Source organism: Egretta garzetta, unplaced genomic scaffold (assembly GCF_000687185.1).
Source record: "Egretta garzetta isolate BGI_Z169 unplaced genomic scaffold, ASM68718v1 scaffold401, whole genome shotgun sequence".
NCBI lineage: Eukaryota > Metazoa > Chordata > Aves > Pelecaniformes > Ardeidae > Egretta > Egretta garzetta.
In genome coordinates, this window is record NW_009258651.1 from 338,679 (window position 1) to 365,945 (window position 27,267).

General features: G+C 45.8%; 1 long non-coding RNA gene across 2 annotated transcripts; it reads right to left on the bottom strand.

The window, feature by feature from the left end:
* Positions 1-3,467: 3,467 nt before the first annotated feature.
* On the bottom strand, positions 3,468-25,577 carry LOC118453329. Of its 2 annotated transcripts, none has more exons than XR_004843255.1 (3): positions 25,063-25,577; positions 8,807-8,918; positions 3,468-4,263 (listed from the first exon to the last, which is right to left on the bottom strand). It is a non-coding gene; the product is annotated as an uncharacterized LOC118453329 (long non-coding RNA). The 2 variants fall into 2 exon arrangements; XR_004843254.1 differs by lacking the exon at positions 3,468-4,263 and adding an exon at positions 5,419-6,018.
* Positions 25,578-27,267: the final 1,690 nt, after the last annotated feature.

Genomic DNA, 27,267 nt, shown 5'->3' on the forward strand with positions numbered 1-27,267 from the left:
CCCCCCAGCCCGGGATCTGCCCATGGATTGCCTGTGGCTCGAGGAGCTTGGCGTTGCTGCCCCTGGCGAGTCCTGCGTGAGATCTGGGGCTGCACTGGGGCAGCACTGGGGCAGCTTGTACCCTTTCTGCTTTCTGTAAGAGCTCCTCTATCCTCTGTCACATGGGAAAACCGCTCAGCTCATGTGGTTTAAATCAAATCAGGATCAAAGCAATTTTTAGACTTTTTAATGACATATAATTAACTGGCAATCAGTGAACTGTACATGCAGGATCAATATCAGTAATACGACAGTCAAACCACAGCACTAGATGCCTAAGAAATGTTAATAAACACCTACAAATTTCAGAATAGCCTTCATAACTAATCCCGAAAGCTCTAACCAGACAGTGTGCACAGTTACGTGCACACCACCTCCTCAGAGGCCACACGGGCCACCAGCATTCACCCCTCTCCTGGCAATGGGGGCTCCCCTACTTGCACACCCCTCTTGTGAGCTGTGGGTGCTCCCCCTGCACACACCCGTGACCAAGACCCCCCAGGCTCACACACAGGCACCCCAGGTGTGTGTCTCCACTGCAGCACCCCATGCTGTCACCCCACCAGCTGGATGCTGGCTCCTCATGGTGTCCAAGGGGGCGGCTGCTCTCCCCAGCCTCAGCAGAGGTTGGGATGCTGGTGGTGCTTCTGGCAGAGTCACGCCAGCTTTTGACTGCTGCTCTTCCCACCCCAAGGTCTCTCCCTGCTGTTACAAATTCTAGTGCTTTACTCATAAGCCTGCTAAAGCTGACTCTGTCTTTGTTTAGAAGTGTCTCTGCAGTTCCTTGGTCACTGTTCAATCCGGCTAATTGTCGCTGTCTTCTTTAACATGCTCAGTTTGGGGCAAATGATGGCAGTTTTGGGTATTCTGCTGCCACATGCTGTATGCACTCACCTTTCTATCTTAGTAGCTGTTTTTAACCAGGCCATTCTGCCAAGACTGGGTTTTTTGAGGACTCCCCCCCCAATTTTGCCAAGTGGGGAATCTATGTGGGTTCACCCACACCACCCACTGCAGTGAAACCATGCAGCCTGCCTGTTGGGCCACTAGTCCCTGGGCCACAAAACTCTGTGTTTTGCCTGTTCACTGGGTGCTGACCTCTACTGTCTCCTTTGCTGTGCAAAAGGGGCTGTGTGACCTTCTGGGCCTGCCCCCGCCACCTCTGTCGCCTCCCCTTCCTCCATCTCTTTTCCCTGGCATGGAGGCCTACCTTCTCTCCTTGCCTTCTTCCTCATCCCCAGGCCTGACTGACCCATCATCCCTTTTTTGCCCACAGCTGCGTGTGCCATCCCTTCTGGGTTCCAGTCCTGTTCCTTCTCTTCCTCTTTGGGGAAGGATTCAGTCATAGCCATATAAAGGTCTCTTGGGCAGGGCTGAGCTACGTATGTCCCTCTCCTGGAAGATGCCCAAAAATACTTTCCTCTACCAGTGCATTGCGTCAAGCCGCATAGGGATGTGCTTTCTATTGGTGTGTAGAAAGATGTTGGTAACACTCCAGTGTTTTGGCTACTGCTGAGCAGTGCTCGCACAGCATCAAGGCTGTGTCTCCAACATTCCCCCCACACCAGCGAGCTGGGAAGGGGCAAGACCTTGGGAGGGGACGTAGCCAAGACACCTGACCCAAACCAACCAAAGGGATATTCCATACTATATAATGTCAGCTCAGGTATAAAAGCCAAGGGAAAAGGGGAAAGTGGGGGGACAGGGACATTTGTTTTTTGTGACGGTTTGTCTTCCAGAGCAGTGGCTATGCGTACTGAAGCCCTACTTCCCGGGAAGTGGCTGGACATCGCCTGCTAATGGGAAGTAGAGAATAAAATCTTGTTTTCCTCTTGCTACCGTGTGCAGCCTTTGGTTTTGCTTTTGCTTTTTATTAAACTGCCTTTATCTTGACCCACAAATTTTCTTTTTTTCCATCTCATTTTCTCCCTGCCTGTCCTGCAATGCTGAAAGATAGAGTGGCTTCGTGGCACCTGGCGTCCATCCAAGGTCAAACCACCACATCCAGATTTGCAGCCTTCCAGATTTCACAGAAAACAAAGTAGGGTTCAGTCCGTTTTTGCCCAGAACATCCTCTTTGAAGTTGTGGAGGAAATTGGAAACACTGTTGAAAAAGTATTCTGTCATACTCAGAGACCAGAGACCAGAGACTTATGGCCGGAAAAGTGCCAGCAAGATTTGGCAAGCTCAGTAAATTCCTTCAGACTGGGCTGATTTTCAGAGTGGGATTCTGTAGTGTCTGTGTGCATGGTGTGTATGTTTGTGCATGTATGCATGTGTTTGCTTTTCTGTAATGACTGCTGTAAATGCAGTATTAAAGAAACCAGGACTACCATTCAGTTATATACTGTCAGGCATTTGACTGCAAACACATACGTGGTCTGCATTTCTCATCAATACTTTTTATTATGTTTCCTTAGCCATATTGCCAACGATGTGCCTTAATATACTTTGTTCTTCTCCTGATTTTTTTAAGCAAATCCCCAAAAGCAAATGATAAGGATGAAATTATGTTAGGCAGCAACAGTAAACTGAAGATATTAATAGTCCTCAGCTTGGCATTTATAAGAGATGAGGATTATTTTTTGAAGCGGCACCCAGTGAATGGTCAAAACAGTTTCTTAATTAACAGTGTTAGGAGAAAGTGCTGGGTATTGCCATGTGGTTTGATTTGTATAAATGGGTCATGGAGTGGTTTTTCTGTAGGTCTCTGCAGCAAAAGGCATATGCTGCACAGCCTACTGCTCCTACCCCAGTTTCAAATCAAGCAGAAGACAATTCAAAAAACAGTTTTTGGGCTTATCCTATTTTTGGATGTTATCCTACAGTTTCACACAATTTGTATTTAAAGGGGATGGATATCTCCTATTTGCATAAGTGAACACTGCCTAATGTGAGTGGCCTGCTGCAGCAGACGCGTGACCACCTCCCACGTGCATCACAACCGACTAGGTGGGCAGGCCAGGACTGGAGGCAGCTGCTGCTGCCTGTGGTTATGGGTTGCATCGGTAAGTCTTGTGAAGCTTGTCCACACTGCAGCTGAGCCATCCACCTACCTCTTCCTCCCTTTTTGTTTCCATCTATTTTATTGTTCTGCCTGAAAGACCTCTGGCCCTTTCCCCAGCCCTGCTCCTGGAAGACATCAGCTGCCCAGGGATGGTCTGGAAGCAGCGCAGTAGAGGCTGAGCCCTGTGGCTGGCACGGGCAGGCATCAGCTCACAGGTGGTGCAGGAGCCGTGGTGTCACCCCATCCTCGGTGGTGGTACCCGCCTGCATGGGTTCCCTCTGCCCCCAGCAGAGCCTCACATTTCACTGCCACTTCTGCCACAGCACCAAGGAGAAACTGTAAGCAGCCGGAAAACAGCCCCACTCACCCCACACCCTCCCGTGCACGGAGCCTACAGCCCCTTTACCTCCCCTTTCCTCCTCCTTTGTAAATGATGGTCTTCTTCAGCTATGAGGATAGTCCGAGTGCCGTTCCCCTCCTGGAGTTAAGGCCCATTATTTCGTACAGTCAGGGAAAGCTCAGGCAAGAAAGAGCGTTTGGGTTGGTAATTGTTTATCCTTTCTGCCACTGCAGTGGGAAAATCCTATCAAAAGCAAGTTAATTATTTAAATGCCTCCTCCATTTTAATTGCTCATTCGGAGCTGTTTCTTACACCTCAGTCACCCTAAGGCTTTTCCTGCTTTGAGCAAACCTGTCATGGGTTTATATTATTTACCAAATAGCGCTGCTGCTGACCACAAATTTACTAAAGGTCTACTTGAGACAAAGCAGCCGCTGTATTACAATACAATTTTAGTCTGCACTGACTTAAAAAATGTTGTATTGTGCTGAAGATAATCGCACGGAGGGCAATTATAGAAGCTGGAGAGGATCAAACACAATAATAGGGATATAAAAGGAAACCTGCATTCTTTATATGCTACTCCCCATGCATGTGAATGCTTCCCTTTTATCTTTCTTTTTACAGACGTTTCCAATTACATAGTAATTACAAATTCAAAAGAATTTTTTTCACACAAACCCATCTGATCTTAGCCACTCTCCTGAGTAATGTTGGAGCAGCTTCCCAAGGCTTGCAGTTAAGTTATCCATTACCAAAAATGCAGGATGTTTTTGTACAAGCTGTGGTGTAGTTCTTTTGGGGTTCAGGCCTTGACCCAGAGCCTTCTGTAGGGGTCAGAATACATGATCGCAGTGACTCCTTCTGGTTTTGTTGTCTATAAAAAAGATATAAATAATATATTTATTATTTGAAAGTTGATTGATCTGAGTATTACTAAAGTATCATTATGATCTAAATCAGTAGTCAACTGAGAGTGCAGTGAAGTGTCAGGATAATTATGCAAGTTGCTTATCATTTATAGCTGCCCTAGAGGATTTGTCCTACTACCTAGGATAAAAAATCAGCACTAGTGATTCTGGTGCGATTTCGGGAGGTGCAAAACAGTGGATCGGTGCCCAAGTAGTGTATGTGGTGGCAGCTGCAAAAACGCTGCGTGAGGAAAGGTGATTAATAGGCACAGGGAGAGCCTTCAGTTTAGATCTGAATCAATCCTGCTCAAAACCTGTAGGCAAGTAGGCAAGCCTGTGGAGCACACAGGACTGAATTTCCTTGTAAAACTTGCATATGGAGGCTTCCAAGGGTGCATGTGTACGCATTATTAGAATTTGGTTCAACAGGCAGGTAAGAGCAGAAAGGCAATGACAAATACCATTTCCTTGTAGGCCTCTTCAAGGAGAACTCTGTTGCAAAGATAGTCAAGGGACTTTATTCCAAATCACCTTGAAATGAGAGTTTTTCCATTTGCTTCAGTGGGCCAAAGGCCATTTATCATGTGCACTGAGAGGCACTGAAAGGGAGGAGGGTTGCCCATGTGCCCCGGTCCAGAGTGAGCTCAGGCAGGCAACCACTGCCAGTGGAGAGAGGGAAAAGAAAGGTAGGGTAGCAGGTGATGTTTAAGACCCCCTAAGTCATCCTACTAAATTCATCCCTGTGTTCTGTGTTTGTAGTTAAATTCTTCCAACACCAGCTGCTCTGAAAAATGCTGCCATTTATGTTCTTTTCAGCTTCTACATGACTGTTTTTCTGTTTGTGTGAGGAGTTATAGGAAGCATTTGCTTGCTATTATGCTGCTATTTATCAGAATATTTCCCAGAATTGTTTTATACCATACCAGGTAAAGGTCATCATAACAAAACGCCAATCTTGCACCTTGCAACTTTGACGTTGCTTGTTTGTCCACAGGGTCAGCACATAATCAGAGCCTCTTCAAGCTTGCATCAAGTCCTGTTCTTGAGGCTCACTTCCACAGCCTTTGAGATGCCAAGAACTTGAATTTGTGTCTCTCTCTCTCTTTTTTTTTTTTTTTTTAGCATTCTCAATCAGGGTCAAGGATCAGCTTTTTGGAGTATCATATTCCATGAAACAGGAATGGCCAAGAAGTTTCTGTTCAGGACATCTCTCCCTCTGTCTATCTCTGGAAGCACATTTATATGTAATATGTTCCAATATCTAGACTTAGAAAATATCATGATCAGAAAATAATATTGCAGGAGAAAGAACCCATTGTTTATCATACCTGTACAGCATGTAACACAGGCAAATTAATCACCTAAACAAAACAAAAATTTGAATGACATGCTAGCATTAATTTCACAAATAGTCATCTCATGATCCATTTTGAACAAAGTTTTTGTGCTTTTGATTGCATGAAAAATGGATGCCCTTTATGTCTTCTATGATAAAGGACAGTATCTCTTGAAAGATCACTGGGGATTATGCAGAACATGATAATATGCCCATAGCAAACATGGTGTACAGCAGACCTGAATACAAGATGAAGAGCCCTCCCCATGTTCAGGTCCCCTTGCACATCCTGAAGGGGAAAGCCACCAGCTGCTGTGACCCGTGGCATCTTTGCAAGCACGAGGGGTGTCTTCTGTTTGCCTGATGAAATCTCTTTCTCACTTCCCTGAAATAAAGTGTGTGAAAGTAAAAAAAGAGGAGAAAGATAAAGGGAAACCCCAAACTTTCCATTTTCATTTGTCTTCTAGTGATTTATGTTGCCTTGTTTCTCATATATCTGCCATTGCTAGGAACTGGCTCTAACTGCTTGGCTGCTTCCTGGGAGCAATGGCCAAACCAGCAGATACTTTTGTATGAGAGAGAGAGATTTGGTGTCTTTACTCACTGTAAACATACTTGTTGGTCTGGATATAGACTCCTATGTATCAAAACCTTCTGGGCAGAATGGAGTTTGAAGATATAAAAGTCTTTCATTATATTAATATCATCAGTCATTAATTAGGAAGATATTTTCTTTTTGCCAGCTTATGATCTTCATGGGGGGTCTTTTTCAGTGTGATTTAGTTTATGAGGTCTCTGGGGTTCTTTCATCATCACCAACTATTTTTATTTATGCTGTAAACAATAAGTTGTATAAATGTCTCTTTTGCTGTTATGCCGCAGAAATCTTGACAATGAGCAAGCAGCCGTGCACCAAGACCCCTTCCTGACAGCCTGATATTGCTGTTTCGCTCTACCATGTGTTGCCTCTTAATTTATATACATAAGTTATTTGTTTGTGTCAAAGGCTTTTCATAGTTGCTTTTATGCAGTACACAACACAAAGAGGTGATGGTCACACTGAAGAAAGATGCACTATACCATGCTCTGACTGGAAAAAGGGGCAGCAATATTAATTGGTACTGTTTTGGTGGGATTTATCTGTCTGACCTCCTAATGACTCATTCCATATGACTACACATACACACACACATCTGAACCCTTGGATTAATAGAGGATGGGTTGGCAGCAAGGTAGGTACCAAGGATGCTCACCAGCTCTGGATCACAGCAGCTGAGCCTGATTTATTATCACTAAGCAGGGTGCCAAGAGGCGATTCTGGCATACTGGGAGTTGGGGACATACAGAAGAGTTCAGAAATAGTATTATGCATCTCAAGATATGTGGTGTGTGAATGTATTTGTGGGCTGTCTGGTGTGCATCCTGGTTGCAGTAATGTGTTTCTATTGATATAAAATACTCAGGGTGGAATTGGACACTTAAAAGTTTAATCTACATGTGTTTTAAAAGAAAGCAGCAGCAGAATCAGCAGGGAAAGCACTTGATTTCCTCCTCCCTTCCTCTCTGTGCCACAGAAGAGTGATCTGTGCACAGCTGTGACTTTGCTCCCTTTGACGCCAGACTAGCAGCAGAGGAACTCCAGGGTCGAGTTTCTGGAGACCACCAAAGGCCAGTCTGTGTTTATCAGTACTTACCACCAGTTCTTTCAGCTGTGCTTTCAAGGCTTGGCCTTTCTGGGTAGAGACCAGGATCATGGAGACCTGAGCACCCAACTCCACAGCTGTGGCTCAATCAGGCTTTGAAAGGATATGTTAGGGCACAAGATATGGCCCAAACCCCAATAGTGCCTGAGGCACAATATTTTTTTCTGTATTAGCCTCTAGCTGGAAAGCAAGGCATGCAAATAGTCCTTGTGTTAGGAGAGATTTTTACAAGATCACTTGTTTGACCAGTGGTTGACCACTGTCAGTGGTAACACCATCAGCAGTTGACGGTGGTTGGCCACTGTCTTCAGCCTTTCCTAGTGCATTTGCTTATTATGGCAAGGCTCTTGAGTCCACTTCTCTTCAAAACAAGAGCCCTCAGCTAACTCAGGGCATACATTAACAGTCCAACTGATGTGTCTGTTCTGTGTTGTCTCCTATTCTGTGTTCTCTGCCCCATGCTAAGAAAGAAATACATTGATAAGTGCCTGTGGCACTGCAAAAGTAAGATGGGAAAATGTCATGAAAATACCAGAAATTTCTCCTTTACCACCTTGTCCTGAAGTCAGTGCTGGGGTGTTCACAAACTGCATCATTTGCTTTGTGATGTCTGATGCAGCCATTAATCATAGCTCAAATGGGGGGAAAAAAAAAAAAAATCAAACCCAGCCCAAACCACAGATCCACAGGATTTTTCTCCTGCTCTTTCTAGTGCCCCACCAGCATGCTGTGCAGTTCTTCCATCTGCCCCATAGATTGTGTCCACACTGGGGCAAATGTACAACACCCGTGGTGGCACTGATAAGGGAGGAATTAGCGCGCACCTGCAACTTCCAAGTTAGACAGGTAAACTCTGAACGCAATAAAATGGTGGCGAAAGATGTCGATCGGTTATTTAGTGGCAATGTGACTTACATGCCAAATCCACCTTGTGATTAGCATCACCCTTCATCTCAGGAAGGAAGGCTCAAGCGTATTTTGCAGACTTGATTAATAATTTATTTGGCATCTGGAAGTCACAGCAAAACAGCTCATATGGAAAGGGAGGATGTAAATCGTCTGCCTCTCCCAGGCACTACCGGATTATTATTCACAGCTAAAATACTATTTGTAAAATATTTGTGTATTTAATATTTTAAAGAGCAGCTCTGGCACTTGGGTTGATTTTGGCATTCTCGAGGTGGAGGGGGCTGTGTGTGTGCTACAGATACTGTCAGCTGGAAGACATGCTCTCATCGCCAACTGAACGAGCCAAAAGCGGATTTTAGTATGCGAGGGAGCAGGCACTAGAATAAGGGGAGATTAATGTGAGCTTAGCGCCCTTTGAATGAAGGTTGTCATCCATGGAAGACAAGGGGAGCCTTCCAAGCTGGGACTCCAGTCCCACACAGAGCGCACACACTGGCTACCCTAAAGGGGGCATTGCTGAAGCTCTGTTCAGAGCATATTAAATGCAAGGAAGTTGCTTACAGATTTTACCGCCATACAGGTGATCCATTACTGTCTTTCTGCAGGTATCACTCAGGGATGACCTCAATCAGGTTGTGACAGCTTCCCCGATCGTCTTCTAGGAACTCACCTGCTAATATAACACAGTATTTTAACCTAATTCTACTGCCATGCCACTTCCTCGCTGTATGATATCTGCAGTATTTCTTCTCAGAGCTGTAATTCTATTTACCAACCACAGATCCTCATGAGTTGCTAATAGCTCTCTCATTGTCTTATCAAGAGGTTTTTAATAGAGGAGGCCACTTAATCAACTGAAAAGGGAAAGAAAACTGCTAAATGCTGTGTCATATTCAAGCTAAAATTTTCCTTTTTTTAAATTTTTTTTTCCTTTTTAAGAGATTGAAATTGCAGTAGCTGAAAAGGGCTAGCTGCTGTGCTCATTTTTGGCTTTCACAACCATGACATTCAAAGAGTGCCCAAGTTTATATACCTAAATCCACAACTTGACCTACAATAATAACAGAAACAAAATATTATTTTCTGTTTATTTAACCCTGTTGTGTGGACTGTACTCTCATTATTGTTTACAACTTCCAGGGGGCAACATCCATTGAGTCCAACCCAGACCAGCTTTCCCCTATGTTACACTCCTCACCTACATAGCCCAAGATATTGAAGAGCAATTTGGCTGAGGTGGGAGGGTGGACTAGATGACCTCTCAAGTTCCTTGTGAAGACTTGGTGTGCAACGGTGGTGGCTGGGGACAGTGCTGACCTGAACAGCAGCGTGTCCAGACACACAGCTACGTTGTGTGAAAAACTGTACCTTGTGGTGGCAGTCTTAAGGATGTGACTTACAGGTGCCTAAACAAGCACCTGGACCCTAGGCAGTATCCCAGAAACAAAGACAACAAAGATGGGAAAGGAAGCAGATAGGAGATGAGCAGTGGGTTTGTGACAGAGCCAGGACTTACCAAGCAGTCTGGTTGCTATTCATTTACCCACGCTGTCTCTCCTGGCTAATTTGATGGCCTAAATGAAATTGTTGGTGAAGAAAGCAGTGTGAGCATGCACAGTGTGCTGTGATTAGAAGGGGCACTGCCAGGGAGAGGAGCATCAGAGCAGCCAAGCAGAAGTTTGCTGTGCATTCCCTCTGCCTTTTCTCCTGAGAGGTACTTGCCTTTTATTCCCAGCTCCTTCACTTCCAGTTCTGTTGTTGCAGCTTGCACCTCTTCTCTGAAATGTAAAATGCAGTTGCTTTCAGTGCAATGGAGGCAAAGGGAGCTAATGTTCCTTCTGCTCCTGGGTCGAATAAAATGCCACAGCACTGATTCTGCATTGCAGGGAGGGAATGACCTAGCTCTCAATAACCAAAAAAAATCATACAGTTATTGAAATATTTGGGGTCACTGGTTATCAAGATTTTTTTTGCCAAATTCTCCCCATACAGAATATAAAAGCCCCATAAAAAGATTACTGCTTGTTGGCATTTGGCCACATTTGTAAGTCAATTGTGAGTAGCTAAATCAAACCAGTGTTGGAGTGATTTAACCCTGAATACAACAGAATGTACTGGCCTTTGGCTATTCCACCCTGGTTTAAGAAAAAAAAAATAATCCAAAGATTTTTCCTAATAAATCAGAGATGGTGTGGGCTCGTCCATGCCTTGCCATAACTGTTTAGGAGCATGAATTAGAGCTGTTGTGTCCTGGAAGTTGGAATGCTGTTTGAGTGGGGGCTCCCAAAGCTGTTTCACTTTGGCACATCTGAGAGACGCCAGGCGAACGTGCCTTCCTTGCTGTGGAGGAAGCAAGCAGGGCTTGGTAGCAGACCCAGAACCACTTGGTGGCATATTCATTCTCTGTTACTCCCAGGGTGCAACTGGGGATCCCAGTCGATGGCCAGAATTCAGTGTCCCTGATTCACAGGGGTCCCATGTGCTGCCTAGGGTCAGCTCATCTCCTTGTCACATTCTTGGAGTGCCATTACCTATTTTTGCTGTCCCCTCCTTAGTAACAATATCTGAGCTGGAAATAGAGGCTTCCTGCCCCTTGTCCCTCCCCAGTGCACTGGCTGAGCACAGATGTGATTTGGGCTCATGAAATCTACTGCCTTATCTGAAGGAGAAAAAAGGAAGCAACCTTGAAGAATGGGTAACCTGCAAGGGTGCACAAACACATTCGAGAACTGCACACAGCACTCACCCAGCAGTGTCTGGATGGTCAGTGGGGAAACCAGGTGGAATTTGTTTAGCTTAACACTAAAAAGCACAAGGTTGAAAACCAGCAGCCTGGCCCTGGTCTTTTAAGGATCCAAATTCCTTTTTTTGGTGTCAGGAGAGCAAGAACTTAGGAAAGAAGAACAAGATTTACGTATTTAACCCCTTTAGCCCAGTGAAAGGATGAGCTATACTCCAAAGCAGACTTTCAGAAGCTGACAGCACAACAGTGATTGACTGCATATTAATCCCCAATAAACATTTTCCAGGATGAATGGCACAGTTCAGATGACATTAAAAGGGACAACACCCTGCAAAGCACTAAGAAGCAAGCAAGCAAGCAGATACATCAGAAAATGCAATGATAGTAAAGCCAGCTTTGAAAAGAACAGAGACCTTACAAGCCAGGCTTACTTTACCCTGCAGTAAGGGAAGATTAATAATGAACGTAGATTGCTCAAATGAATCATATCATAATGGATGCCCTGAACATCTTGTGATGGATGGCTAGACAGCATTTAGTGCCACTAACACTGGTGATTGAGCTGGAATACAAAGCAGGTAGGAAGGAGGTTTGGGTCAGAGAAAGGCACAGGCAGCGTCTGTCAGGAGGAGGGCAAAACCCACCTCCTGGGGACCAGCCATATCCTCCAACCTGTGATACGGGGGAAAAAAACAATGAAAAGGGAGCAGCCACTGCTCAGACAAGGACAGCAATGTCAGGCAGTGCAGAGACTGATGGATGTGTTCATGAGCAATCTTTATCACCTGGAGCTTCAGCATGGATAGCTGCAGAATTACATTGCATTAGGAGCTTGCATGAAACTGGTTTTCTGCCCTGTGGTCTGCTCAACCCGAACAGCATTTTGAATTTGCAGTTTGGGTAGAAGCCTGAGCATTTCACACCAATTCACTGTAGACAGAGATAAGACTATTAATAGGTGCTCTGTACATAATATCTTTTTCCTAATACAGCAGTGGCTCTTCATTTTACTGGCAAAGGTATCAAGAGTTTGCTAACTGGCACCTGATAAATGCCACGTCTGCCTCCCTGGGACACCCACCAGTAAATAAATTCAGTGCGAGCTACTGAAACATTGCTAGGTGGTGAACAAGTGCCATGCAGGGCTGGCTGGCTGGACCAGAGGAGCCACAGAATTTCAGAGACTGTCCCCCACTACGTGCCACTGCCAGCCCCACCAGGGCCAGTTCCGGTCTTCTCTGACATCTGTCTTTCCCAGACCATGAAAAGTGTAGCTGAACCACTGGAGAAAAGTCAGAGCCTGTGAAACTGGTAAGAGCTACAAAGAAGAAGAAGAAGAAAAAAAAGAGCATAGCAATTTGTTTCCTGCACTGGCGATAGGCACAATCTGAAAAAAAAACCAACAGAAAACCAAACAGAAAGAAAGAGGCTCTCATTACCCCCCTTGCTGGGTAGAAGCAAAACTAATTAAAAAAGCAGCAGGAGAAGGGGCGTACCACAAAATCTCACTGCAAAAGCATGGCCCCTTTCTTCTTTTTTTGCCAAATGTTTATACATTTTCAGGGCCTGCCCATCAGAAGTTGTAGGTGACAAACTCTAATAAGTTGCTAGACCCTGCCTTCTCTTCTGAGACTGATGTTTCTCCAAGTGTGAAGCAAGAAATGGAGATGTTCCCAGCTGCAGCACAACTGCTCTTCCCTTTCTGACTGCACTATAGCCCATTGGCAACTGTCGCCTTCACTAATGGGGAAAGCAGCTTAAAAAGGGAGGAGAGGCTATCACCAGCCTTTGGGTGCCATTGCAGCAGCAACACATAAAATGAAGCCAAACTCACAAAGTCAGTCACTGTGGACCATCAGTGACTGGTACCTGTGTCAGCACACCACAGGGGCAGAGGGAGAAAGGCGACAGGGCAGGAAGGAGGGAAGGAAGAAAGGAAGGAAGGAAGGAAGGAAGGAAGGAAGGAAGGAAGGAAGGAAGGAAGGAAGAAAGGAAGAAAGGAAGAAAGGAAGAAAGGAAGAAAGGAAGAAAGGAAGAAAGGAAGAAAGGAAGAAAGGAAGAAAGGAAGAAAGAAAGAAAGAAAGAAAGAAAGAAAGAAAGAAAGAAAGAAAGAAAGAAAGAAAGAAAGAAAGGTGGGAAGGGAGGAAGGGAGGAAGGGAGGAAGGGAGGAAGGGAAGAAGGGAAGAAGGGAAGAAGGGAGGAAGGGAAGAAGGGAGGAAGGGAAGAAGGGAGGAAGGGAAGAAGGGAGGAAGGGAGGAAAGAGGAAAGCGGAAAGAGGAAAGGGAGAGAGGGAGGAGGAAAGAAAAGAGGGAAGAAGGAATGTATTACTGTACTAAAGACATGGGAACTGTGTGTTATACAGTGTCACAGATACACCTGTAAGTAGCATGTTTATAAGCAACCTATTGCCCTAACAGGGTCTATGATTAACAGCAAAAAACTTACCAGTTAAATATAACTGCCAAGCATTAATTCCCCTACTAAAAACAGCCCAGGAAGTGTATGACCGAAATCTCACCGTGGTCCTGTAATATGTGTGAAGTAAACACAGCCCTTCAAATGTATCCTTACTCTGAGGCAGCCTTTCCTTCCCCAGGCATTGACTCTTGGTCATGTCCACTGTATTGAGGGCATGAAACAAAACAGCAGGTGGAAATAAAATAAAAAGCCTGAAAACTTTGCTCTGAAAGTCAACTCTCCAAGACTACGCACTCCTATATTAAGCAGATTTGCCTCTGTGTCAGTCAGATCCTCTCCTAAGTGATTAAAAGAAGCTTTCACTTGCAGAAGAGCTGACACAGCCCAGAAAATGATTTACATAATGCAGAGAGAAGTTACTCATTACATTTCTGCTGCGTTTAAGACTGTGATATGATATGATTCTCCCCCAGACAGCCAAGGTCTGAGCCTGCACTCTCAGCCCAGGGAAGGGGCCGTGCTGCCTTGCTGCCCTGCAAGGTACTGCTGCCACATATCCTCCAGCTGCGGGGCCAGGCCAGTGCAGCCAAAATGTAGGGCCAAGAGAGGGAGAAAGGACACGATAAATACCTGAGATTTGGGCTGGGATGTTGTAAACATGGGCAAAGCAGTAAACCCTGTGAGCATCTGGCCTGGTGCACGCAGTCCGGCCGTTCTGAGCCCTCTGTTTAGTTAAAGAGCGCCTCTTGTTCCATATACATCAGGGCTATGCAGCAGCATGGGAGCTGCTTTCCAGGTAGCGCTCCGGGCTGCTACCTTCCCTGCAGCAGCAGACAAGCCTGTTTACCTCAGGGGAATAGACGGCAGGGCCGGCAGGGACAAGCACGCAGCTGTGGTCCTCATGGGAGACTTCAACTATCCGGATATCAACTGGAAGGACCATACGGCAAGATGCGCACAGTCCAGGAGGTTCCTCCAGAACATTGACGATAACTTTTTGATCCAGGTGGTGGAGGAGCCAACTAGAAGTGGAGTGCTACTGGACCTTGTGCTCGCAAATAAAGAAGAACTAGTTGAGGATGTGAAGGTAGGGGGCAGACTTGGCTGCAGTGACCATGAGATGGTCGAGTTCCGGATTCTGAGAGGGGGATGCAGAACAACAAGCAGGACTACCACATTGGACTTCAGGAGAGCTAACTTTGGCCTCTTCAGGGACCTGCTTGGAAGAATTCCGTGGGCTATGGCTCTTGAAGGTAGGGGAGTCCAGGAGAGCTGGCTGCTGTTTAAGCAGCTCTTCCTCCGTGCTCAGGATCGGTGCATCCCTGTGAGCAGGAAATCAAGTAAACGAGGTAAGAGGCCTGCATGGATGAACAAGGAGCTTCTAGTGAAACTCAAAGAAAAGGGTAAGCTCCATGGAATGTGGAAGGAGGGTCAGGCCACTTGGGAGGCATACAGGAAAGCTGCCAGATCATGTAGGGAAGCCACCAGAAAGGCCAAGGCTCACCTGGAACTGAGTTTGGCAAAGGACATCAAGAACAACAAAAGCCCGCCTGGATGAAGTCCTGTGTAGCATGCTCTAGGTGAGCCTGCTTTAGCAGGGGGGTTGGACTAGATGATCTCCTGAGGTTCCTTCCAATCCTTACGATTCTGTGATTCTGTGATTCTGTGAAACTGTCGCACCCAGACCGTAAGTCTTTATTCGTCTTCAGCTCTGCTTGACAGAGCTGGTGGGTTTCACATCTTTAAAAGCCCTTCACTTCAGTTACTTTTTATCACTCTGGATTTGTTTATGGGTTTCCTTGCTCCTTCTGTGCACACTTAAATTGAATTTATCCCTGTGCTTCCTCCCTTCTTTCCTTCCACTTCTCCCCACACCTTCCCCTTTCAGCAAGCTCATCCTGAGCAGACACCCACTGGGGAAAAAAACCCTTGTCTGACTTTATGAGGATGTTTGGATGTATACACAGTCTCTGCAAGCTTTGGTGTGTTGGTATGTTCTACATGGTCTATTTTATTGATTTTTTGAAGCTTAGAGCTGGGTTTCCATGTCCTCTTTTGGGATCCTAATACACAGCCTGAATTTCAAGGCTGTAAAGCTCTCTATAGATCAACCTGAGATATGAAATAAAGCCCCTGGGAGCATGGTCTGGGAGTAGAGGTATAAGAGATGAGACTCTACCTCAGACTCATTTCTAGGTTTGAACTGTTTAACTGTAGCTGCAAAACACTGCAGTAGGGCCTCCGCGAGCCTCCCAGCTATAAAAAAGCAGATGATGCCTGTTAGTGTTGCTATAGAGCCAGAGTGGCATTTTAGGATTTAAAGAGACATGTGCTATCACAGACCTCTTCTGTCTGCCCTAGCAAGAGATGTGGGCACCGGGGCACCGGAGCCCATTGCCAGGGATGGGAAAAGTCAGGGGCACAAGGCTCAGGAACACGCTGATGCCCCTTTGCTGGCCTCAGGCTTTGTCTACAACTATTTGGCAGCACCTTACACCGAGTAAAGATGAAAACCCCAAGGTTCAGGAGCCAGGCTTCCCATGGAAATAGGTCATGGAGGGCTGCTGAACACATACGCAAGTCCTGGCTTAAGGAAGTGCTGCCTAGCTTTCAGTATCAGAGGAGAGACCCTATTTCAGCTGCGGGAGAGCTGCCCGACCAGTAATTGCCTGGGAACAGAGTGTCTGTAAGCACTTTAGGGTGGTCAGACAGAAAGGGAAGAGGGTTACAAGAGAAGAGAAAGGTCACTGAGTGTACGAAAACCAGTGCTTTTTGGCAGATGGGATTTGCATGTCCCAGAAACTGATGGTGTCTAACGAGGCAATCCAAAGGTTGAACAGGGGACTGAAGGTCTCCTTGAACTATTCATTACCAGCCGCTGGGGTAGATTCTTTCAACTCCACTGAAAATATAGCTGGCCTTTATTTCATATTGCAATAAGGCTGAGCTTAATAGTTGTGTTGCTGAGTTACTTTATTTGGCCTTGTTGCTTTTACATTGTCAAGACTTTATTTCTGTTCAGCAGCATGTACTCCTCACCTTGTTGCATGCTGTACTAATCATGCTTTTATTATGTATTTTTAGATCCTTCCCACAGCGTGCAGAGATCTGTGGGGCTTTTTTAGCCCAGAATATCAATAAAGCTTACTGCCAAAGCTCCTGCTAGAGGTACTGCATCTACTTATTCTGAGACTGATCATCTCTTGAAAAAATTAAATTGTTGCAATGTGAGTGCAGAGCAGGGTTCAAGGTCCACTGCATACGAAAATGGAATTGATTACTCCCAATGAACAGAGGCTTGCAGCTCTTAAGAACATTATACGATAAATATGTTGGCACATACTATGCATTTGGCATGCTAAGTAGTTTACTGAACTACTCCCTGCAGCATATTTTAATGAAATACTGACAGTTTGGCATCTTATTGGACAATTGCATTCAGTGGCATTGGTCACAAATGACAGACATTGAGGAAGGCATACAAAGTACTCTGTAAGACAGCAGCTCCTCCGCGACTTTCCGTTCTGCGTTGCTACACTCTTGGAATTTATCATAGCCAGCAATGAGAAATCAATAGTGAGCACATGGCTTTCCTCCAGTTCAGCATCTAGAAACTTCTGTCTCTAAACTCCCACAAAAAAAATTGCACTCAGAGTATTTTTCCCACAGAACCTGGCCTTACCTTCTAAAGGGCTGCCATTAGCAGCCCTTGTTAGCTGAGGTGTGAGAAAGAGCAGCTTGCGGATGAAGAGGCTCTGCCCCTCGCTCTGGTCCTGCTTTGCTGGCTGGTGCACAGGGCAATGTGGCCGAAGACGGAGGGAGCAGGGGAGCTCCAAGGGCCACTCCTGGCTCCACCGATCTCTGAGACATGGACAACACCGGCACAGAGCCTGGGACTGGCCCTACCTCTCTACTGCTTTTACGTGTCTTTTTTTTTTTTTCCTGTGCCTGAGGAGAGGGGTTTATTCATGACAAGAAGATTAAAAAACCTGCACTCACAGGTGGGGTTATTTTTTTAGCTGAAGTAGTCCCACAGTGGAAGTAATCAATCTTTACAGACAGTTCTTCCTATCCTACATCCTCACCCGCTCCTAATCCTACCATTATCTGAGGCCTCTTGCTAGAATAATGTTTTTCTTACATTCACTGCATCCAGACCATAAACAAATAAACTGCTAGCAGCTCACCTCTCCCAGAATCACTGCTCCCTTTGAACAGGGAAAGGCCAGAGCCATGGCCTTGATTCTTCATATTATTGGTGCCACCCAGTGTTGAAAGCCTGGAAGTGGCACTACAAAGGCCTGAGGAGCCGCGGGTGACCGACACCTCTGGCGCGTATTGCAGAGCCATGACCTCACTGCCAGACCTGTTGGGACTGCGCACTGTCTGAAGTGCAGGGAAGAACCAGGAGATGCGGAGAGTTTTTGAATTTCAGATGCTGATTGAGATCAATTGGCATGAAAATGCATATGAGTAGGCATCTAGGTATTTGGTACCTACGGTACCAGAGGTGTCTCAAGATATTCTCCTCTCAGTATGAAACTTTGTGCATTGGGATGCCTGGCTGGAGCACATCCACTACACACAGAAACGTAGTGACACATGATGAATTCACACACGTGCCTGATCCCATGTCTTCGGTGAAGGTCTCTGTGTTGAGGATGACTCATCACGGGGGCCCCCTGCGTCCAGGTCCCTGCCACCAGGCACAGTCCTTGAATGAGCACTGCGGCCTCTCTCCCCAGTGTCCTAGTTTCAGCTGGGATAGAGTTAATTTTCTTCATAGTAGCTAGCATAGTGCTGTGTTTTGGATTTAGTACTACAAGAATGCTGATAACACCCTGATGTTTCAGTTGTTGCTGAGCAGTTCTTATACCAGTCAAGGACTTGTCAGCTTCCCCTGCTCTGCCAGGTGCACAAGAAGCTGGGAGGGGGCACAGCCAGGACAGCTGACCCCAACTAGCCCAAGGGCTATTCCAGACCATATGGCATCATGTTTGGAGGAAGTTAGCCAGAGGGGAGAGGGATCACTGCTCAGGACGGGCTGGGCATCGGTCAGCAGGTGGTGAGCAATTGCATTGTGCATCACTTGGTTTGTATATTCTGTATATTATCTTACCATTATTATTATTGATATTGTTACTCTTTTCCTCTGCTGTTTTATTAAACTGCCTTTATCTCAACCCATCGGTTTTAGGTGTTTTTTTCCTGATTCTCTCCCCCATCCCACTGAGGGAGGCAGGGAGTGAGCGAGCGGCTGCATGGTGTTCAGCTGCCTTCCGGGTTAAACCACACCACCTAGGTCTTCCCATTTCCACATAGCTGATGGGCCCATCACGCTGTGACCTACTGTGACCAGCAATGAGGAAGAGGCCGCCCTGTCATGCTGCCAGCATGAGGGGTGCAGGCAACACAGTGAGGGAGAAAAGAAGGAACTGAGCATCTCAGGCAGAACCTGTGACATATTAAGAGTCCATACACAGCCAAAAAGTTAATGGTTAGGTCCCATTCCCAATAACCAATGTGCCTTTCAGATAGGCTAAAATCTTTAAAAGGGACACGGTGTCTTTCTACACACTCTTCAGTGACCACCTTTCCCACGCATCAGCCAGAGATGTGCTTTAAGTAGGAGTCTTTTCCAGCCTATTTCTACCCACATCTTTTCCTCAAAAGGCTCATTCTTTCTCTGATGCTTTCCTAGTTGTGAGGAAAGTAACTACGGGGGACACCAGTTGGTGTTCCCATGTGTATTGAATGGCTTTTCGGACCCATATAGACTGGAAAGGTCAAAAGTTCAGAAGCGCACAGGAAATAGGCTCAGGACTTCTGGTATATAAGGCATGCCCATTTTGATGGCTTATCCTTAAATCCAGCCTGGCCTATCTCTGTGAACACTTCCATCACCTGCAGTGCATGCACTGTTAAGGATTAAGATTGAAGGAAAATGGAGAACATCACCTTGGTGATGCAGGGCAAGAGTCCTCATTTCATTCTTTTAGAAGAGCAAGCAGTCTGTATTTCACTTTTCTAGGGGCATTCAGTTTAGCGAGCCAGTGTGGGGCTGCAGATAGGAAGTGTAATAATGCAAATACTGGTTGCAAAAAAAATTGGTGCAAAAAATGTTATGACCTCTTTATACCAAAACTGTTTCTGAGTAGAGTCTAAGTCAGGCTATGAAAAGAAAAAAGGGCATCTCCATAAGAAAAAGGAAAGGCGGCCTAATGATAACCTGCACCTTGCCACTAAGTCAAGTGTGGATGATATCGACAATGGTCCAAAATGGACCAGTCCCACCTAAATGTGAACCTGCCCCAGCACAACATGTATTCCTGTCTTTGATGGATCATATCTATTTTTGGTAGATACCCAAGGGTCTGTCTCATTTCTACTGTTGACAGCATTGTGCAAGTGGCTGTGCCAATTCACCTCTCTGAATCGAATTGAGCTGCCCCCATGAGACATGCCCCTCAGTCCATGTTGAGCCTGGGAAGTTAGTTGGGCTTCAGATTTATATCCAGCCAGAAAGTGAGGTATTTCCTGCTTCAGTGTTATTTAGACCTTGAAAACCAGTTGTAAAGCCACTCTCACAGGGATGAGTACACGGATGTCTTAGGGAAGATGTGTCAAAGAGGGCATTGAAAAACTGTGTCCTTTCCCACTAGTACTTTGTCTGACTTTGGTGCAACCACTCTGCATTTCATCCATCAGAGAAAGGAGCCAAGTGCACCGTCACCAGCACTGGAAACCAAAGCTGCTGAAATAGGGCCACAAAGCAAATGCATTATACATCCCCGTTAAGAAGTGGTGTATACAGGAGAGCATGAGAAAATACCTGAGCAGTAGAGAAGGTGGAGATTATTCTGAAATTTGGCAGAACTGTAACTCTAAATTAGGGTAGTTCCAATAGTAAGGGTTATCATTAAGCCCGCCTTCTGAAGAACTCCTCATCCCCTTTTTCTTAGTTCTTTCTAATTACCTCCTCAGTTCTGACAGATTGAGCCATCCACTGTGTTTACCTCTCCAGACAGAAGCGCTCTCTTCTCCACCTGAATAGTCTGCTGCGCTTCCAGGTCTTCTGGATACAGATTGTCCATTTGTCACTAACTTTGCTAAATAGTTTGCACCCTTAGCTCTACCTTAGGCCTCTTCCTTTTGATCAAGAAGCCATAACTTCCCTTGTGACCCCCAAAATCATCTCAGTAAGTTTCTTCTCCATTTTTCAGAAGTCTTGTCCTTGCTTGGATTTCACTGGTTGAACTGTAATCCTAAACCAGCTTCTTCCACAGACACCATGACTTCAACTTTCTCTGATGGAACCAGGCACCTCCGTAGGATATAGTTCTTCCTCTGAGGTGTTCTTCTCTTTTCCTGATTAGCACTAAGAAGCAGAGGAAAAATTTCCCTTGAGTGTTTCAAGGCTCTTGGTTCCACCCATTAAGGGGATGGTATAATCTAGCTCTAAGAATGATTTTGGGAATCAGTCATCCCAGATGCAATATTATCCCACTGTTGTTAATTACCCTCATATGTAGTTTTAGCCAAGAGGAATAACATGTTACCTCCATGCACACCATCCAGAGCTTTGCATCATTAGCATTTATTGACAGGAGAAAGGTAAGAGATGTGTGTCAGTGCACATACCTATGTTTCAGAGTATCATGGTGACTGAGTCACTAGAAGAAAGTTTATTCTTTCTTGAGCAGTCAGTTGACAACTTCTTGCTTAAAAGTATGAGAAAAGACATCTGACCTAAGAGAAGAACATGAGCATCTCTAAGCTTAGTACAGCCCACTCCCTAGATCCCAAATCTAACTATTCCTCATGTTCCTTTTCCATTGTTCCATATGGGTCTTTGCTCTTCCAATGGCCATCATCTGTTCCTGAATGCCAGGGACTGTGGAAGACCATGCTGTGCAACAGTGTTTGACTGGCCTATTGCCCTGTGACAGCCCAGACCTCACCTTCACTCACCTCTTGTCAAAGGATTCAAGCTGCTCATATAGAACAGCTGTCCCAAGTTAGCTGCAGAGGTGAAAAACTGTCATGGCTCCTGGATCATCATAACTGGTTTATCCTTGGATTGCCAGGGCAACATAAGGTCTCCCCCATTCATTCACACTTTTCAGTCACACTTTGGCCATAGATTCCCACTCTGTCCAGGTTGCTGAGATCTCTCTCCTAGGCTTCTGCAGAATAATCCCAGCAACAAGCATTGCTGGAGGGAAGCATGGGTTTGTCCTATGTCCACTTGGCTCTTTGAGTGGCTGTTACATAGCAGTGACAGCAGTTAGAGTGACTCTTTTACGATGTTTTACAATACATTTTCCCTGTTTCATTTAGCCTGCTTTTGACACAAGCCTGTCTCAGCAGTAACTTGCTGCACTGCCAGCTGGCAGTCCTACAGCATGTATAAGCCTAGATTTGCAATCATCTCAAACACTGGGCACATGGACAGCCATGGCTTACAAGGGATGGCTTTGACTAAAATGCCTTACATGCAGTTTGTTAATGCATGGTCACTGGCATAAGCTCTCGACTGCGGAAAGTCCTTTGCCAGTCCTGCTGCCCAGAAGGACACCAGCGGCAGTACGAAGCAGCACTAAATCAATCAGCCAGCCAGTCTATAAGTGCATTGCATAACCAGGTAAATAAACAAGTACTAGAAACAATAAAACACTGTAGCTATTTTCACCTTGTCAGGCTGAGCCATTCCAGACAATCAATAGGGGGTATAGGAAAGGTCACTGACTACCTGAATAAATCTCATCAAAACACAATGGTTAAAACAGCGGTAGCTCCCTCTGAGAAGAGAAGGGCATGGCCTTTAACAGAATAAACCCAAGATTACAAAGTGCCAGTGAACAAATATTAAAGCGTAAACACTACAGACTATGGAAATGTAGAAAAGCAGGATATTCAAAGCATTGATCTTTTTTCTCAGTTTCTTACAGTTATGGAGGTCTCTATTCCCTTTTGACACATGGAACAGGAGTTTTGGAAGAAAACATTTGCTGAGCTAGCCTGATAGATGCATTTGTAAAGTAAGAGCTTTACATATATTTTGGTGTTCTGGAGAGTTTTTTAGTTAAAAAAAACCACCAACAACAAAAACTTAATGCATTTAGAGCCTAAAGATATTGCCCAGACTAGCATATTTTTACATAGGTCCAGTGCTGGTTTTAAGCCATTTCAGGACAGATTTTGAAGTCACCAAAGTTACCTTCACTGAAGCAAAGCCCTCAGGAACCAACTACCACTGAAGTCAGTCTCCTGCCCAGTGCTTAAGAAAAGTTTGGCTGAACACGCATCCCCTCCCCAGAGATGATGACGGTGGCCACACAGTCACACACCCTGGTGGATGCACTTGGTAAGGCTAACATTAACAATAAATCCAAGGAAGCTACTACTTTCCAGCCTGTGTTGGTTGAAAAGGTACAAGTTTCAGATCTGCATCATTCATGGCTAATCTCAACCTACTGTCTGGCAGGGTTATCGCCTGCTGCTCCATGCCAATTCAAAGCACTGAACACTTATTTCCCTGCTATGTGTTGAGGCACAACCATAGACCAGTAAATCCACAGCTACATGAAAAACTGTGTGTCACTGTGGCTCTGCATGGGTCACACAAGAGCCTGCAACATGGCAGCAGATGCTGCTATATCATCATTTACATCTTCCAAGCATCCTCCAGCAGAGTCCGCAATTCTGCTTGCTTGTTCGCCACCAGCTCTATGTTCATCCGTGCTGCTAAAAGCTAAAGCAATTGTACGTTAGACTCAGAGGTTTCTTGACAGTTATAGACAGGGATTCCGGTTTCTTCATGTCCATAATTGTGCAGACACCAAGTCAGCCATTAGCTCTGCCCACTCAGTGTGCTGAATCAACAGTAGATTGGTATCTCTGAGTACTTGGAATAAAACCATTATCATGGCTGCTTTGTCTCTCTCTGTTGACATCAGCAACAAACAATTACTCTCAGAGGGTGAAGCCTTGATGAAAACCTAGAGTGGAGAGGGGAACCATACTATCCAAGCCAGGTGTCCAGGTGTCATGGTTTAACCCCAGACAGTAACTAAGCACCACACAGCTACTTGCTCACTCCCATGGGTGAAAGGATCTGAAGGGTCCATCACGCGTAATGCCATAACTTCAAACATTCCCCCCTTTCCTTCCTCTTCCCCCAGTTTTTTATTGCTGAGCATGATGTCACATGGTATGGAATATGACTTTGGTCAGCTGGGGTCAGCTGTCCCAGCTGTGCCCCCTCCCTACTCCTTCTGTACACCCAGCTGTCCTGGTTTCAGCTGGGATAGAGTTAATTTTCTTCATAGTAGCTAGCATAGTGCTGTGTTTTGGATTTAGTACCAGAAGAATGTTGATAACACACTGATGTTTTTAGTTGTTGCCAAGTAGTGCTCAGACTACTCAAGGACTTTTTGAGCTTCTGCTCGGCCAGGTACATAACAAGCTGGGAGTACAGCACAGCTAGGACAGTTAACCCAAACTGACCAAAGAGCTATTCCATACCATATAACATCATGCTCGGGGGGAGTTAGTCGGTCGGTTGGTTGCGGGGAGAGTGATCGCTGCTCGGGGACTGATCGCGGCTTGGGGAGTGATTGCGGCTCGGGACGGGCTGGGCATCAGTCAACGGGTGGTGAGCAATTGCATTGTGCATCATTCATTTTTTATGTTCTGTATATTCTCTTACCATTCTCATTATTATTATTATTTTCTCTTATTAAACTGTCTTTATCTCAGCCCACGACTCTAACCCTTTTTCTCCTTCCCGATTCTCTCCCCCATCCCACTGAGGGAGGGGGGAGTGAGCGAGAGGCTGCGTGGTGCTGAGTTGCCAGCTGGGTTAAACCGCAACACCAGCCTAACCGCTGGTGGGGCCGTGTGAGAAGCAGAAAAGGCCTTGACTCTGTGGAAGCACTATTCAGCGATAACTAAAACATCTCTGTGTTATCAACACTGTTTCCAACGCAAGTCCAAAACATAGCCCATACAAGCTACTGTTTAACTCTATCCCAGCTAAAATCAGCACATTCTCCAGCCCCTTATTCCGTAACGTCTACATCATGCTCAGGTCCCACACTATCTAATACATCCTTATTAACCACCACCACCACCACCACACCTGGCCTTCCTATCCTTTGATATGTACACAGATATCATTCCCTTAGTCTATGGAAAAATGTCTGTGCAAAATGTCCATAAATGTCCATGACTTAGGGCTCCATCTGTTACGGTGGTCACTAAGGATAGGAGAGATGGTGTGTTCTGCGGAGTTACTGGGCACCAAAGCCATCTCAGGTCGGGTCACTGCTGCACTTGCTCTACTTCTTGTAAGGCTTGGCTGACATTGGTTCAGGTGGTCCCTGCTACAGTAATTCCTATAACATGCAACTCAAATAATGGGTTACAACAATTTAAAGGTATTTGCATTACTATCTCCACCCCTGGTCCCTTTGGACCAGACCATCATGTTTAACATGGCAATGAACTCCTCCCTTCGCCCCTGCTCCAGCCTGGACTTATCCACATGCCACAGTCTGCTCCAGTGCAGCCTTATCTAATGAGTACAGTCTCTCCAGAGGTATATCTGCGGTGGCACAGACATAACCATAGCCACAGGCGCTTTGAGGCATACCTGCTCTGGCATGGACTCATCCAGAGCCACAGACACTTCAGGGCTTATCCAAGGCCATAGATGCTCCTGGTGTCCTTCTCCCACGTGGACTCATCCCCAGGTCACAGTCCCGTTGACTCATGTTCACATTGGAGTTCCAGCCTCTCCAGCACAGCAGCACAGGAACAGCAGTAATACCCTGGCCATCTGCCAGTCCAGGCGCATGGCCATGGCTGCTATCAAAATGCACCCAGGCACAGCAGGGTAAAATGATAAGAAGTCCAGCAGTCCAGAAAGCAGGGAAAGCAAGAAGCAGCCGTTAACAAGCACTAGACTCTAATTTATAGTAAGGCAAGCAAGCCACACGGCAAGCACAGGAATCTACCCATTAATAGCTAAACAACTATAAACTTAATCTATCACACTCCAATCCAATCAAATCTGTTGTTAACTTGAACCCTTCAAGTCCCACATTTGGCACCAAAAAAGACTGTCATGGTTTAACCCCAGCAGACAGCTCAGTACTACCAAACTGCTCACTCCCTCCCCCTGGGTGGAATGGGGTTGAGAATTAAAGGGTAGAAGTTTGAAAGAAACTCGTGGGTTAAGATAAAGACAGTTTGATAGGGAAAGCAAAAGTTGTGCACACAAGCAAAGCAAAAGAATGCTTCCCATGGGCAGGCAGGTGTTCAGCCATCTCCAGGAAAGCAGGGCTCCATCACACATAATGGTTACTTGGGAAGACAATGCCATCACTCCAAACATTCCCCATTTCCTTCTTCTTCCCCCAGTTTACATACTGAGCATGATGTCATATGGTGTGGAAAAGACCTTGGCCAGTTTGGGTCAGCTGTCCTGGCTGTGTCCCCTCCCAACTCCTTTTGCACCCCCAGCCTACTTGCTGTTGGGTAAGCGTGAGAAGCAGAAATGGTCTTGATGCCATATAAGAACTATTCAGCAATAACTAAAACATCCCTGTATTATCAACACTGTTTTCATCACAAATCCAAAACATAGCCCCATAGAAGCTGTTATGAAGAAATTTAACTCTATCCCGGCTGAAACCAGCACACCAGGAGTGCTCAGTACTTTTTTAGTTACCTCATTAAGCATCTGGGTTTTAGCAAAAAGCTTATGGTAGCAACAGCCAAAGCCTCTATAGCTGTGAAAATGGGAGTTAGTGAGGGTAAATATGGCCAAACACCTGGCTTTTATTTAGGTACCTAAATGGCATCCCTTCCCTTTCTTAGCAACACTATATAAGCAAACAAGTAATTAAGAGTAAATTACAGGAGTATACTTGCAATGCACCTGAAGATAACTTGCACTAAGTGAGAGATAACCTTCTGAGACAAATTAAATTAATTGAGGTGATCAGATATACCAGGCACAAAAGAGGAATGGTCTGGACTGTCGTGGTTGCTTTGACAAAGAGGTTCTCACCCTGCTGTCCTGTGACTGTACGTCAGACTGAGGCATAGACAGAAGAGGTATTTTCAACAATGCTCACTGAAGTGTTGATGATATTTGAATAAGGTGCCTGAAGTCTTTGTGTGAGGAAAGCATTGGTCCTTAGTGAGTGACCAATAAGCTGTTGCTTGTCCTTTGTCAGCAAGTGGTCACTTTTTTCTTGGCAACCTGCAGGAGGGAGACAGCACTATGGTTTGTCAGTCAGGACCTCAAGGGATGTGCAGGGAAGGCCACAGATCAGGGCTCTCCACAGCAGCCTGAGGATCACCCCTGAGCAGCTCCAGGGCCTACTGCCCTCCTGATGGCAGCCTTGCTGGTAGCCTTGGGCATGTTCTTCAGCTGGCACTGCTCCACTGTGCTGGGCAGTGACACATTGAGCTCTGGCGTTTGGACTCATGTGCAAGTACGGAAGGTGGTGGCTGGAATATAGAGTATCCATTGGGCCAGGGAGTGGCTGAGGGACACTGGGCCATGTGGGGATCTGTGGAACTAAGACACATCAAGGATATCTGGAGACTTGCGTGAAAGGACCGCATGGGACATATGCCAGGGACTTCATGATCCTGGGGACACCCAGAGCTGGAGGGGGCTAAGGGGGAGAAAGTCCTCAGGTCCCTGGTATTTGTAGGGCTGAGACACCCCGAGGATCTCTGGGGCACAGAGGGATATGCATGTGGGGTGGGGGAATATCTGTGGGGTAAGGATCCCTGGCACCATGAGAAGATCTGTGGGGCAGAGCCACCAGTGGGATCACTG